Here is a 14,026-nt window from a genome sequence, read left to right as displayed (position 1 = left end):
TTACATATTTTTGCCTCTTCCTGTCCTTTAAAATAACCCAACTCCCCCTCTATATTTCTTTACCCCCACTCTTGCTGTACGTAAGCTCACTCCTCTTCTCACCTAACAGGATTTTTCCCCTATAGGGCGCTCTGCTGTATTAATCTGACTGCCCACTAGGTGGCACTCTCCCACCATTCTGTTGTCTCTAATTTCTTTCCTACTCCACTCCTTATCTCCCCCATTTACTTCTTACATAACTCGTACTCATCTCAGTTTCACTATTCTCCTTGGATTACCCATTCCACTTCTCCACACTTCCATTATCCATCCCTATCCCACTTAGCCTCTGACCTTCTTCTACTGCTATTTCTCTTTCATTTCTAACCATAACTCTAACTTGTTGTCAGTCTTTTTACTTAACATAACTGTGCAAACTCACCTTCTGGCTCTCACTCCACTGATTGTTTTCCTCAATTTTTTCTCCGTCCTTTAGCTCTTCCCGCTCCGTTCGCCCTACGGGCTCACTCCGCTCCTCTACCCTGCCCCCAATTTCCACCCGCCCTCAGTACCTCTACGTTTATTCCTGACTAACCCCTCCCACCCAAACCAATTAACTAATCACTTTCCCCTCCTTATCTGCCCTTCCTTTCCTACTGCTCCCACACCCCTTAACCCACCTTATCCTACTTGCTCAGTCTCTCTCTCTCTCTCCCTGTAAAGACTTACTTCCCCCTCTACTTCCTCTACCTCTTCTCCTCTATTAACCTGTAAACTTCCTCATACATCTCTCCCTTCTTTTTTTCCTCACATTCTCCTAGTATGTCTTCCCATACCATTTATACTATCCTTGTCTCATGCTCCCGCCTTGTGCTACTAATTCCTCTTTATTCTGCTACTTCTTACTCTTCCAAAACACCCCTATGCCTACCTCCTTCTCAAACCATCCCATGCACTCACCCAAAACCCTTTTCTAGCATCCCACTTCCATACAATAACACCCTCTCTTATTTCTCCTAGCCTACTACACCTATTCCTTCCCAAACTCCTCTCCACCCCAACAAATACCTTCACTCTTCAATCACTACTAGCCACAAACAGCTTTCTTCTCAATAAACCCAAAAAGCTAAAAGATATTCCCATTAATGACCTAGCCTTATCTGGAGACATCCATCCTAACCCTGTCCCTTGCCTCACAACAAACTCCTCCCCTTCCCCACTTCATCCATTTCACACATCCACTCTCCACCCTCCCTCTTCTTCTTCTACCTCCTGTCCTAACACCCTTAAGTTCTTCACCATAAATGCCCAAAGCCTTAATAACAAGATACACCAAATACAAGCTTGGATTTCCCACAACCAACCTGACATCCTAGCCATCTCAGAAACCTGGCTAAAACCCCATATTGCTGACTCTGAAATCCTACCACCTGGATTCCAAATCCATAGAAGTGACCGTTTAAACAGAAAAGGTGGAGGCTCTGCTCTAATCTACTCCAACCTTCTCTCTCTAATTCCTCTACAGACTCCAATTCCAAAATTCAAAAATACTGAAATAACCGCTTGTCTCCTACAATTAAATAAACATAAAAATATCTGCATTATCTCGCTATATATTTCCCCAGGTGACAACATCTCTACCCTTGAAAATATTCTTCACTGGCCCTCTACTAAAATAAATTTCGAAACCTACATTCTAGGCAATGTTAATATTGATTGGAATAAAATCAAGTCACCTTCTCCCTCCTTATTCATTAACCTCTACAATTTCTCCCAAGTAATACAGACAACCACTCGCCCTAACAAACACCACCCCCCAGGATCAATCATCGACTGGGTCCTAGTCTCCCATCCAAATAAAATAACTCTCTCTGGTACTATCCCAGACACATTCAGTGACCATCTCCCTACTTTCATACATCACTCAACCAACAATACTAAACACCAACACCACTATATCCACACTCACAATCTCAGCAACTTCAACCCCTCAAATTTCTCAAACACTTTTAAATATATAAACTGGCAAATCCTTTATACTCTTCCCCTTGACAATGCAGTAGAATATTTTAACTCTATCTTCCTAAAACCTCAACTCCCAAGCCCCATCAAGAAACAAACGAATCAAGACTAATTCTGCTCCTTGGCTATCCAAAGAAACTAAACAAATCATGCACTCCAGGGACAAATCCTGGAAGCTCTACCAAAAAAATAAGATGCCTTCTACCTTGCTTCAATACACCCAACTCCGCAACCAAGTAAAGAAACTAATCACCTCAGACAAAAAAAATTACTACAATAAACTTCAGTCCAATAATAACAAGAACCCTAAACAATTCTGGAAATCTATTAATTCCCTACTCCACCCAGGATCTAGGAATAATCCCTGCCCTGACCCTAGCTTAACCGGCTCAGAACTAAGCTCTCACTTCAACACATTCTTTACAGAATCCATAGCTAATCTAACCAAATCTTTTCCCAACAATAATCCATCCAACTCTCTCCTCTACTCCCAGCACCCCTAGTAACTGTACACTTAATTTCCAACTCAAACCTGTGCCAACTACTTTCATAAAAAGACTCCTATCAAAACTAAAGCCTTGCTCAAATGCCCCAGACAACTTACCCTCCTCTCTTCCCTATTCCTTTCCATTGTCTTCCTCCTCATTCTCCTTCTCCCCTCTTCTCCTTGCCTAGCATTCCTGATCCAGACCCTATATCCTCATGGATATTTAATCCTCTCCTTACCAGACTCTACTCCCTCCTATGCTCTTTCCCCACTCTTCTGCCTGTCTCTACTCACACCGACTCACCTGCTGCAGTTCATTTCTATCTGCTCTGGTCTGCAATAGCTCTCATCACTCCTCCCCCTCCCCTTTCAGCCCTCTCACTCCTCCCCTGCCTAACTTCCTCCCCTCACTTTACTTAGCGTCCCCATCTAAGGAGGCGCCATCTTTAAAACTTCACTCCTGCCCCTGGCTGCTACGCATCCCTGGCTCCGGTGTTCGCATCTACCTACTGTATGTACATCCTTTGTGAGTCTTAATTGCTTAAACAAAGTTGTAAACTGCATTTTGTTTGTGCCAGCCTTTAATGGTCAGCTTGAATAGTGTACCACGTGTACATTTGCTCTCCGGTGTAAACGCTCACTGACTGTAGCGCTTTGCATGCAGTCTCTGCTGATTTGCTGTTAGAAGCTTGTGTGTTTTTTTCTGATGGTTAAACTGTGTTTGCTCAAGTTTATATTTACTGCTATATATTTTTAAACTGTATAATTAAATCTGTGCTAGATAGCTGTTATTTGGTAACTGTCAGGATTTCCCTAAAGGAAAAGTAGTTTAAACACTCAGGCTGCTATTGATTAGCATGAGGCTCCTGCAACAGCTGTGTGGGGCTTGTGTCACTCAAGTGAAAGTGTGCTAGCTGTTTGCCTGTAACTGTGTTGTCCGTGCTAAAACTGCTACGTCCCTATCTGAACTTGAATATTGTGCAGAAGCATTAGTATACCAGCACCCTGCACATAAGGTCAACAACACAGCCGTCTGGGGCTTGTGCTTCATAAAGAAACTGGTAAATGTGCTGGTAGCACTCCGAATTCTGTGCAGTTGCACTACTATCCCAGTGCTCTGCACGCGGAGTTAAAATAACAGCTGTTTGGGGCTTGTGCTACCTAAATCAATTTGGTGAAGTGCTCGTTGCATTTAAATTTGCGATTTCTGTGCAGTCGCACTACTATTCCCAGTGCTCTGCACGCGGAGTTAAATAAAATCAATTTGGGAAAGTGCTCGTTGCATTTAAAATACCTCTCGGAATCCATATATTGAGCGGGGCTTGTTTTTGCTCAGTGCTCACTGAAATGGTGTCTATCTGAAATTCAACTCCTAAATCCCCACTCTGAATCTGAATACTGTGCAATCACTCAATTTAACTAGACGTTCTGCACACGGATTATGCCTGGTTAACAAACAACTTATCTTCACTTTTTGTAGAACTCTTGTTCACAAGATACCACCGAGAGATATTTAATTCAGTTAAGAAATAAGCAGTTTGAGACCTGCATTAATCGAAATTAACCGGAAATGTGCTTATTGCATTTTAAAATGCCACTCTATCCGTAACCAATGTATTTATATGTACTTGGAGTAAACAGAATATTGTCTCTTTTGCTAAAGCTCTAGCTGAAGTTTAATACTCCAATCCTGCCTGAAACATTAATGCATTTCACTCATTTCAGGACTGTAACTTAGATATAGACCCTGTTGCTTAACTAATCTGTGTGCTGTGCCTACTACTAATCATATTTTACTCTGTCTGTGCCTTGTTAATTTGTGTTATATTGGTAGTTTAATATGTTTAACCTAAACATTTCTTCTTAGAGTTGCTTTAACCAATTTTCAACTGGAAACTTACTGTGTATGCCTTAACTGCCTGATTATAAACTCCTGAGTCTTGTACTGTATGCTTCATTACCCATTTTTTCTCTTTCCTTGCATATTTCAGCCTGTGTTCCTGTTTCTCCTGCTCTAATCTCCCGAACGTTCCCTTTTGGAAGTCCAAACTAAGGAACCCTCAAACAAGGACATTTTATCTGTAAAACTAAAACCCATCCAGCTCCCTGCAAGGCATTGTCAGTGAAAGTATGTGTAGTGCTATATCTATTTCTGCCAGTTTGAAGGTAGTACATACTTTCTTGTAGGTCGCTGTACGCTTCCCTGCCAGGTCAGCCAGCAGCCAAACCTCTCCCTCTTCTTGCCCACTGAATTATCCTACTCTCTCTATTTTACATATTTTTGCCTCTTCCTGTCCTTTAAAATAACCCAACTCCCCCTCTATATTTCTTTACCCCCACTCTTGCTGTCGTAAGCTCACTCCTCTTCTCACCTAACAGGATTTTTCCCCTATAGGGCGCTCTGCTGTATTAATCTGACTGCCCACTAGGTGGCACTCTCCCACCATTCTGCTGTCTCTAATTTCTTTCCTACTCCACTCCTTATCTCCCCCATTTACTTCTTACATAACTCGTACTCATCTCAGTTTCACTATTCTCCTTGGATTACCCATTCCACTTCTCCACACTTCCATTATCCATCCCTATCCCACTTAGCCTCTGACCTTCTTCTACTGCTATTTCTCTTTCATTTCTAACCATAACTCTAACTTGTTGTCAGTCTTTTTACTTAACATAACTGTGCAAACTCACCTTCTGGCTCTCACTCCACTGATTGTTTTCCTCAATTTTTTCTCCGTCCTTTAGCTCTTCCCGCTCCGTTCGCCCTACGGGCTCACTCCGCTCCTCTACCCTGCCCCCAATTTCCACCCGCCCTCAGTACCTCTACGTTTATTCCTGACTAACCCCTCCCACCCAAACCAATTAACTAATCACTTTCCTCTCCTTATCTCCCCTCCCTTTCCTACTCCTCCCTACACCCCTTAACCCACCTTATCCTACTTGCTCAGTCTCTCTCTCTCTCTCCCTGTAAAGACTTACTTCCCCCTCTACTTCCTCTACCTCTTCTCCTCTATTAACCTGTAAACTTCCTCATACATCTCTCCCTTCTTTTTTTCCTCACATTCTCCTAGTATGTCTTCCCATACCATTTATACTATCCTTGTCTCATGCTCCCGCCTTGTGCTACTAATTCCTCTTTATTCTGCTACTTCTTACTCTTCCAAAACACCCCTATGCCTACCTCCTTCTCAAACCATCCCATGCACTCACCCAAAACCCTTTTCTAGCATCCCACTTCCATACAATAACACCCTCTCTTATTTCTCCTAGCCTACTACACCTATTCCTTCCCAAACTCCTCTCCACCCCAACAAATACCTTCACTCTTCAATCACTACTAGCCACAAACAGCTTTCTTCTCAATAAACCCAAAAAGCTAAAAGATATTCCCATTAATGACCTAGCCTTATCTGGAGACATCCATCCTAACCCTGTCCCTTGCCTCACAACAAACTCCTCCCTTCCCACTTCATCCATTTCACACATCCACTCTCCCCCCTCCCTCTTCTTCTTCTACCTCCTGTCCTAACACCCTTAAGTTCTTCACCATAAATGCCCAAAGCCTTAATAACAAGATACACCAAATACAAGCTTGGATTTCCCACAACCAACCTGACATCCTAGCCATCTCAGAAACCTGGCTAAAACCCCATATTGCTGACTCTGAAATCCTACCACCTGGATTCCAAATCCATAGAAGTGACCGTTTAAACAGAAAAGGTGGAGGCTCTGCTCTAATCTACTCCAACCTTCTCTCTCTAATTCCTCTACAGACTCCAATTCCAAAATTCAAAAATACTGAAATAACCGCTTGTCTCCTACAATTAAATAAACATAAAAATATCTGCATTATCTCGCTATATATTTCCCAGGTGACAACATCTCTACCCTTGAAAATATTCTTCACTGGCCCTCTACTAAAATAAATTTGAAACCTACATTCTAGGCAATGTTAATATTGATTGGAATAAAATCAAGTCACCTTCTCCCTCCTTATTCATTAACCTCTACAATTTCTCCCAAGTAATACAGACAACCACTCGCCCTAACAAACACCACCCCCCAGGATCAATCATCGTCTGGGTCCTAGTCTCCCATCCAAATAAAATAACTCTCTGGTACTATCCCAGACACATTCAGTGACCATCTCCCTACTTTCATACATCACTCAACCAACAATACTAAACACCAACACCACTATATCCACACTCACAATCTCAGCAACTTCAACCCCTCAAATTTCTCAAACACTTTTAAATATATAAACTGGCAAATCCTTTATACTCTTCCCCTTGACAATGCAGTAGAATATTTTAACTCTATCTTCCTAAAAACCCTCAACTCCCAAGCCCCATCAAGAAACAAACGAATCAAGACTAATTCTGCTCCTTGGCTATCCAAAGAAACTAAACAAATCATGCACTCCAGGGACAAATCCTGGAAGCTCTACCAAAAAAATAAGATGCCTTCTACCTTGCTTCAATACACCCAACTCCGCAACCAAGTAAAGAAACTAATCACCTCAGACAAAAAAAATTACTACAATAAACTTCAGTCCAATAATAACAAGAACCCTAAACAATTCTGGAAATCTATTAATTCCCTACTCCACCCAGGATCTAGGAATAATCCCTGCCCTGACCCTAGCTTAACCGGCTCAGAACTAAGCTCTCACTTCAACACATTCTTTACAGAATCCATAGCTAATCTAACCAAATCTTTTCCCAACAATAATCCATCCAACTCTCTCTCCTCTACTCCCAGCACCCCTAGTAACTGTACACTTAATTTCCAACTCAAACCTGTGCCAACTACTTTCATAAAAAGACTCCTATCAAAACTAAAGCCTTGCTCAAATGCCCCAGACAACTTACCCTCCTCCTTCCTCAAAACTGCTGCGGATGGTATTGCTCTCCCTATCAGCATCCTAATTAACAGATCTTTAAAAGAGTCTTATGTACCCAAACTTTGGCGATCTGCCTTCATTCTACCTCTACACAAAGGAGGCAAAATCTACAATATCTCTAATTTCCGCCCAAATGCCATACTCTCACCATTATCAAAAATACTTGAAAAATGTGTCCATCACCGACTTATGCCTTTTTTAACTCAGAATCTCCTCTTAACTCCCACCCAGCATGGCTTCTGCCTTGGCCACAGCGCCACAGCACCACTACCACCTTACTATCCTTCTTAGACACAGTAAATCGAGCACGTGATTCTGGATTTCTAGTATCCACAGTACTGCTAGACCTTTCCAAAGCCTTTGATACCATCTCCCACAAGCACCTTCTCTTTCATCTCTCCAACCTTCATCTCTCCTCTGATACCCTTTCCTGGTTCTCCAGCTACCTATCTGACAGATCTCAAGCTGTTAGATGGAAGAACTCTACCTCCTCTTTCTTGCCAACACCCACCGGTGTTCCCCAGGGGTCCATCCTCGGACCCATGCTTTTCAACATTTTCATTAACAACCTTCACTCAATCATCCCTGATACAACAGTTATCCAATATGCAGACGACTCCACCTTAGTCTGTGCCGCCTCCAACCTTCCTGAACTATTGACTAAAACTCAAACAGCTTTTTCCACTACCGAAAACTGGATGCACCAAAACCATCTCTCACTCAACTCTAACAAATCTAAAATTCTGCTGTTTCCTCCCTCCAGAAACTTCTCCTTCGACAAGAATGCTTCCAATGTCCTTAACCAAAGCAACTCTGCCATAGAAGTGGTCCCTTCCGCAAAACTCCTCGGCATTACCATAGATGAACACCTTAAATTTGATATCCACATCCAACAAAACATCAAGAAAACCCATCAAAAGCTAGGCATGCTCTATAGAAATAACTGCTTTCTCTCCAACTCTGCAAGGCAAACTATTGCTAATAGCTACCTACTACCCTCTCTATTATATGGAGCCCCTCTACTAACTAACATATCTTCTTCCAACACCTCTAAACTCGAAACTTGCTATAATAAAATCTCCAAATTCGCAACTAAATCCAAAACCTCTACTCACCACTGCCTAACCCTACAATCTCTGAACTGGCTGGAACTCCCAAACCTCCTAGACTATTTCCAACTAACCACTGCCCACAAATTAATATTCTATCCAGATAAATGCCCAGCCTTAACAAACATCCTTCCCCCTTACATCCCAACCAGATCTTTGAGATCTGAACACCAAAATTTAATCTCTGTCCACAAATCCAAATGCCCTGCAGGCCAACACCTTCTCTCTTTCACTGTTGGCAAAAAATGGAACTCTCTCCCTCCTTCACTCAGGACTACACCTAACTCTGAATCCTTCAAAACCCTACTTTTCTCTTACCTATCCACTAAATGTAAATGCTCCTGCTTTCACCCTACATAACTATCTTAAGAATTTCCCCTTTGAGCTCTTCATTCTCCTGCTTTTCTCTGCACTATTACCTCTTTTCTATTATCCTAATTAAACCTAAGCTAACATACTCAGACTAAGCATCCTCTCTCTCTTGACTCCAAGTATTGTATATATTGTAAATATCAAGTAAGTCATATATACTTACTGTCCAGTCAATCTAAACCTACTATCCTGAATGTAAATACCTGCAAACTGTGCTACCTATGTCAAAACTGTATTTCAATGCCAATTTATCCCCTGTACTTGATTGCATATATGTATTTTCCACTGCATTATGTAACCTTTGTATCCATTTATGTATGTACTTACCATTGCATTATGTAACCTTGCAACCATATTGCTTATTGGAGCTTTTCTCCCCGGGCCTCCACTGAAAATGGGCACACCACTGGCCCAGTGGACTTCCCCGGTAACCAAACTGAAATAAATAAATAAATAAATAAAGTACTGGCGTAACCAGTCAGGAGGAGAAGGAAACCACACTCACTACAATTCCAGTCTCACACAGACCTACCACAACAACAAACCAAACACATAAACACACAAAAACATACTTGGAAGCTCTAAATAAAAATCTGCCTAAGCAGCAGAGACCTCCAAAGCAGACACCCAAGCAAACACTACCCCAAAACAAAACACATGCAACACATAGCTCACAATGTCAGTGTGCCGAACAGTCACAGCCCTTAAGGCTAAACAACACACCTGATACACTTGTAATAGGTGACTCTATCGTCAGGCACACTGACTTCCCGCTTACCAGGCTGAACAAGGGGAAGGTCACGGTGAGCTGCCTGTCGGGTGCTAGGATCCGCCACATAACACAAGCACTCAGGTCACTCCAAGGCAAGTACAAATATGACTCAGTCATTGTCCATGCTGGTGTGAATGACCTGAGATGTACCTCCCTGGACTACATGAAAAGAGACATAGAGGAGCTCTCTGAGCATGTAGCCCAGGCCGGTATGACCTTGACCTTGAGTAGCATCTTACCCTCACCAAGAATGATGCCACAATATGAAGACAAGATGATCAGTTTCAACAATTGGCTTAAGTATTGGTGTCATTCAAAGGGGATCCAATGCCTGTCAGCCTGGGATGACATGCTCGACAAGCCACGATGCTTCGCTAGGGACGGCTTGCACCTGTCACCCCTGGGCTTTTGGATATTGGCAAAGGCTCTTGCCACCCCCATAGTGCCTTTTTTAGGCAAGGCTCAAAAGACAAACCCACCTCCATAGGTATCACAAGGGATAAGAAACTAAGAGTAATGCTACTCAATGCCAGAAGTCTAAACCTTAAGATGCACGCACTCGAAACTCTCCTTAGCATGGAGAACATTGATATCTGTGCAGTAACAGAAACCTGGTTCAAGGCTCCCGAGAGCACCCCAGCACTACCAGGTTATACCTCATACCATGCTTTTCAGCCCCAAAACTTGGACCGAACCACAAAAGGAGGGAGAGTATCAATATTCGTCAAAGATACCCACACCTCCAGGTTGTTGGCATAGCACGAAGCATCAGAGACTATCCATGTGCAACTAACAGTGGGTAAAACTGCCTTCCAGTTTATAGCCTGCTATAGACCACCCTCCCAAACCCAGGAACCCCACTTGGCCTTCCTGAGAACACTGGAAAATATGAAGGTCTCTCCAAACACCATTATATTGGGCGACGTCAACTACCCAAACATAGACTGGGAGCATTACTCTAGCTCCAACACCCTAGCCCAAAGGTTCCTAGAATTTATAAACTCAAATGCTATGGAGCAACTTGTTACCACTCCCACAAGAGGGGAAAACATACTGGACCTGATCATCACCAACATGGGGGCTCTATGCTCCAGACCAGAAGTGTATCTCTCACTGGTAAGATCAGACCATAAACTAATCTCACTGGATATTCATATCCCAACTCCAACCCCTGCCCAGAAAACCACAGCGAAAAACTTCTCTAAAGCAAATTTCACACTCCTCAAAACCGAGGTGGAATCCTTCAAAGCCCCCGGGCCTGTGGAAAATATGGCCCAGACCGCAGAATCCTTTATAAATGCAATCTATGAACACCTTCAGGAATGCATGGATCATGCAATCCCAAATAAAACCAAGACCCAATCCTCCAAAGGCAGGCGACCTGTCTGGTGGACCCCAGCCATAAACAAACTATACAATAGAAGGAGGAAGCTACTACATGATAGAGCAAAATCCCAAAAAGGGAAGGCATCTCTGATCAGAATTAGCAAAAAACTATGGGCACTCATAAAATCTTCTAAGGCCAGCTTCAAGAGAAAAATTGCACAGGACACTAAGGATAATCACAAGGCTTTCTTTAGTTATGTTAGGAACCTGGGTGGGAATTCCCAGATATGCTCAGAATTAGTCCAAAATGACAAAAAATACACCAAACCCACAGACATTGCCAACATCCTAGCTGACAGGTTCAGTGCAAACCTCTCCCCCCCCCACCAAAAGGGCAAATATCTATCCAGCAGAGTGCTGCCCCCCTGACATCTCAGATGCTCAGGTAAGAGCCGCTCTCTCCAAAGCAAATAACACAGCATCAATGGGACCAGACTGTGTCCCGGGCTGCATCCTACATGAACTCCAAGAAGAGCTAAACCCAAACATAAAACTACTGTTCAATCTCAGCCTTACTACAGGATATGTACCCAAAGAGTGGCGTACAGCAACAGTGGTCCCTCTCCACAAAGGTGGTGCCTGAACGGATCCTGGAAACTATCGCCCCATAAGCCTGACTAGCTTGGTCTGCAAAGCTATGGAAAGGATCATCATGGACCTCATAAATAAAGATATTGGGGACCTACAGACACTGGATCCTACCCAGTTCGGCTTTGTTAAGGGCAGATCCTGCCTCTTAAACCTGGTCGATTTCTTTGAAACAGTCACCAAGGCCATTGATTTGGGTAAGGTGATCCACACAGCCTACCTGGACCTCGCAAAAGCCTTTGATACAATACCCCACTCGGGCATTATAGATAAGCTCACCAGCTTAAATATAAACCACTATGTCACTAGATGGGTTGCAAACTGGCTCAAGGACAGAACCCACATGGTTAGAATTGCTGGAGCCATGTCAGACTCCAAACCAGTTACAAGTGGCGTCCCACAAGGCTCAGTCCTGGGACCTCTCTTGTTCGGTATATATTTCTCGGAGGTACAGGCCAACATGGAAGGACTGTGGCTGACCAAGTTCGCAGATGACTGCAAACTAGGCGCCATAATCGACTCTCCATCTGACACAAGCATCCTACAAAAGGGCCTCATAGAAGCAGACAACTGGTGCCAGAGCCATGGCCTCAAGCTAAACACCAAAAAGTGTATAGTCATCCCCTTTGGCAAAAACAAAGTGCCCACAAATTACCACATAGGTGGTAATCCATTAAGTACGGAAGAAGTAATTAGGGACCTGGGGACCCAAGTTGATAGCAATCTCTCATTTGAAAACCACGTGGCCAAAGTGGTTAGAAAAACATTTTATATAGCCCACCTAATCATGAAGGGATTCACATCTAGATCAGGGGAGGTCATTGTGCCTCTTTACTCATCCCTCATCAGGCCCATAATTGAGTACAATGCCCCTTTTGGGATGTACCTTACCAGACACCTGCAGCAACTGGAAAGACCCCAAAAGTACCTCACCAAGAGGATCAAAGGGCTCAAACAGATGCCATATGCTGCCCGGTGAAAGAAACTCCAGCTCTACTCAGTGGCATACCACCTGCTCAGAGGCGATCTGTGCCTGACGTATAAAGCCATGTCCAACCCGGAATTAATGGACATGCTGCACCTCAGAACATCCAAATCCCATCGTGCTACGCACTCGGGAGACTTGAACCTCAGCAATGAAATAAATAGGACATGCTGGAGGGACAGATTCATAACCCAGAGGCGCCCTTCACTCTGGAATAAAATCCCAGTCCAGGTTAGGCAGAGTCCCTCATTGACTCTCTTCAAGAGGAATCTTGATGAGTGGATGGGAGATCATAGGTTTACCCCGGGTATCACTTCTGTGTCACTGTTAGACAGAGGCACAGTATACTAACCTCGAAAAAGGGCATAGCAAAATTAATTTAAAATGGGTGGCGAAAGCCAAACACACTCTGGCTAGGCTTATAAATGCCCTAGGGCAGATAGCCTAGTATGAACCTATGAACCTATGAACCTACCAGGGTCCAAGTTTTTGTTCTCTTATCTTATTAAGGTCAACACAGGTTCAGACAGGGTTCTAGCCCCCTGTATCATGGATCTGGCATAACAGAATTGCTAAACAGAGGCCTGTCAAAGTGGGTGGGATGAAAGTAATTACTGCAATAAGTAAAAAAAATAGGAAAAAACTTAAGTTATAATCATAGAGCAGGTAATAAAAGTTCTTTTAGGTATAGGGAGGAGTCTATTTCAGTTATATAACTGAGTATGTACCATGTTATAGTTATGACTGCGTGAAGATATAGGAAGAAAAGGAAGCTGTTAGTGTGGCAGAAGCTGTTAATGTGGCAAATGGGACAAATGGCTGGGCACAATAGAAAGACAGCAATAAAGACTTGGCTGATTAAAGATGGAGAGAATGGTGTACAGTCTGGGCTAAACTATTTGAAATTGATTATTGTGAATAGTACTGTTCTTACCTATCTTGTGAAGGCACCAGTCAGCTGATGGGTAAATCTGTTTGTGGCAAACAGTTCTAAAAGACTAGTCAGCAAAGAGTTCAAGGTAAGAACAAGTCAGACTGCTTATGATCACAGATCACTTTTCAGCACTGTATATTGCAATGAATGGCATTGGAGATGCAGAGGGACTTGATAAAATCATGAATAGGAGATGCAAAAGGTTGCAACATTCTGGCATGTCACTCAATTTCATGTTTTATATGTGTACGCATGTGTATGTCTGTTAGAAATGAAGATTTGAAATAGGAATCTGTTGGAGAGGTAGCTAGCAATCACTCAAGTGATAAAGGTCATAGCATGTCACCTTCTAATTTAGTCTTTAGTAGAACAGGACCTGAAATAAGGAGAAATTAATTTTGCTACTAAAAACAGAACCAGCAGACACCGTCTGGTCAACATTTAAATAAATGATAATAGTAAAAGCAGAAATGACCACTGTGCTGT

The sequence above is a fragment of the Protopterus annectens genome, chromosome 7.part0 (assembly GCF_019279795.1).
Source record: "Protopterus annectens isolate FY-2018-M chromosome 7.part0, PAN1.0, whole genome shotgun sequence".
Taxonomy (NCBI): Eukaryota; Metazoa; Chordata; order Ceratodontiformes; family Protopteridae; genus Protopterus; species Protopterus annectens.
This window is presented reverse-complemented; position numbering follows the sequence as displayed.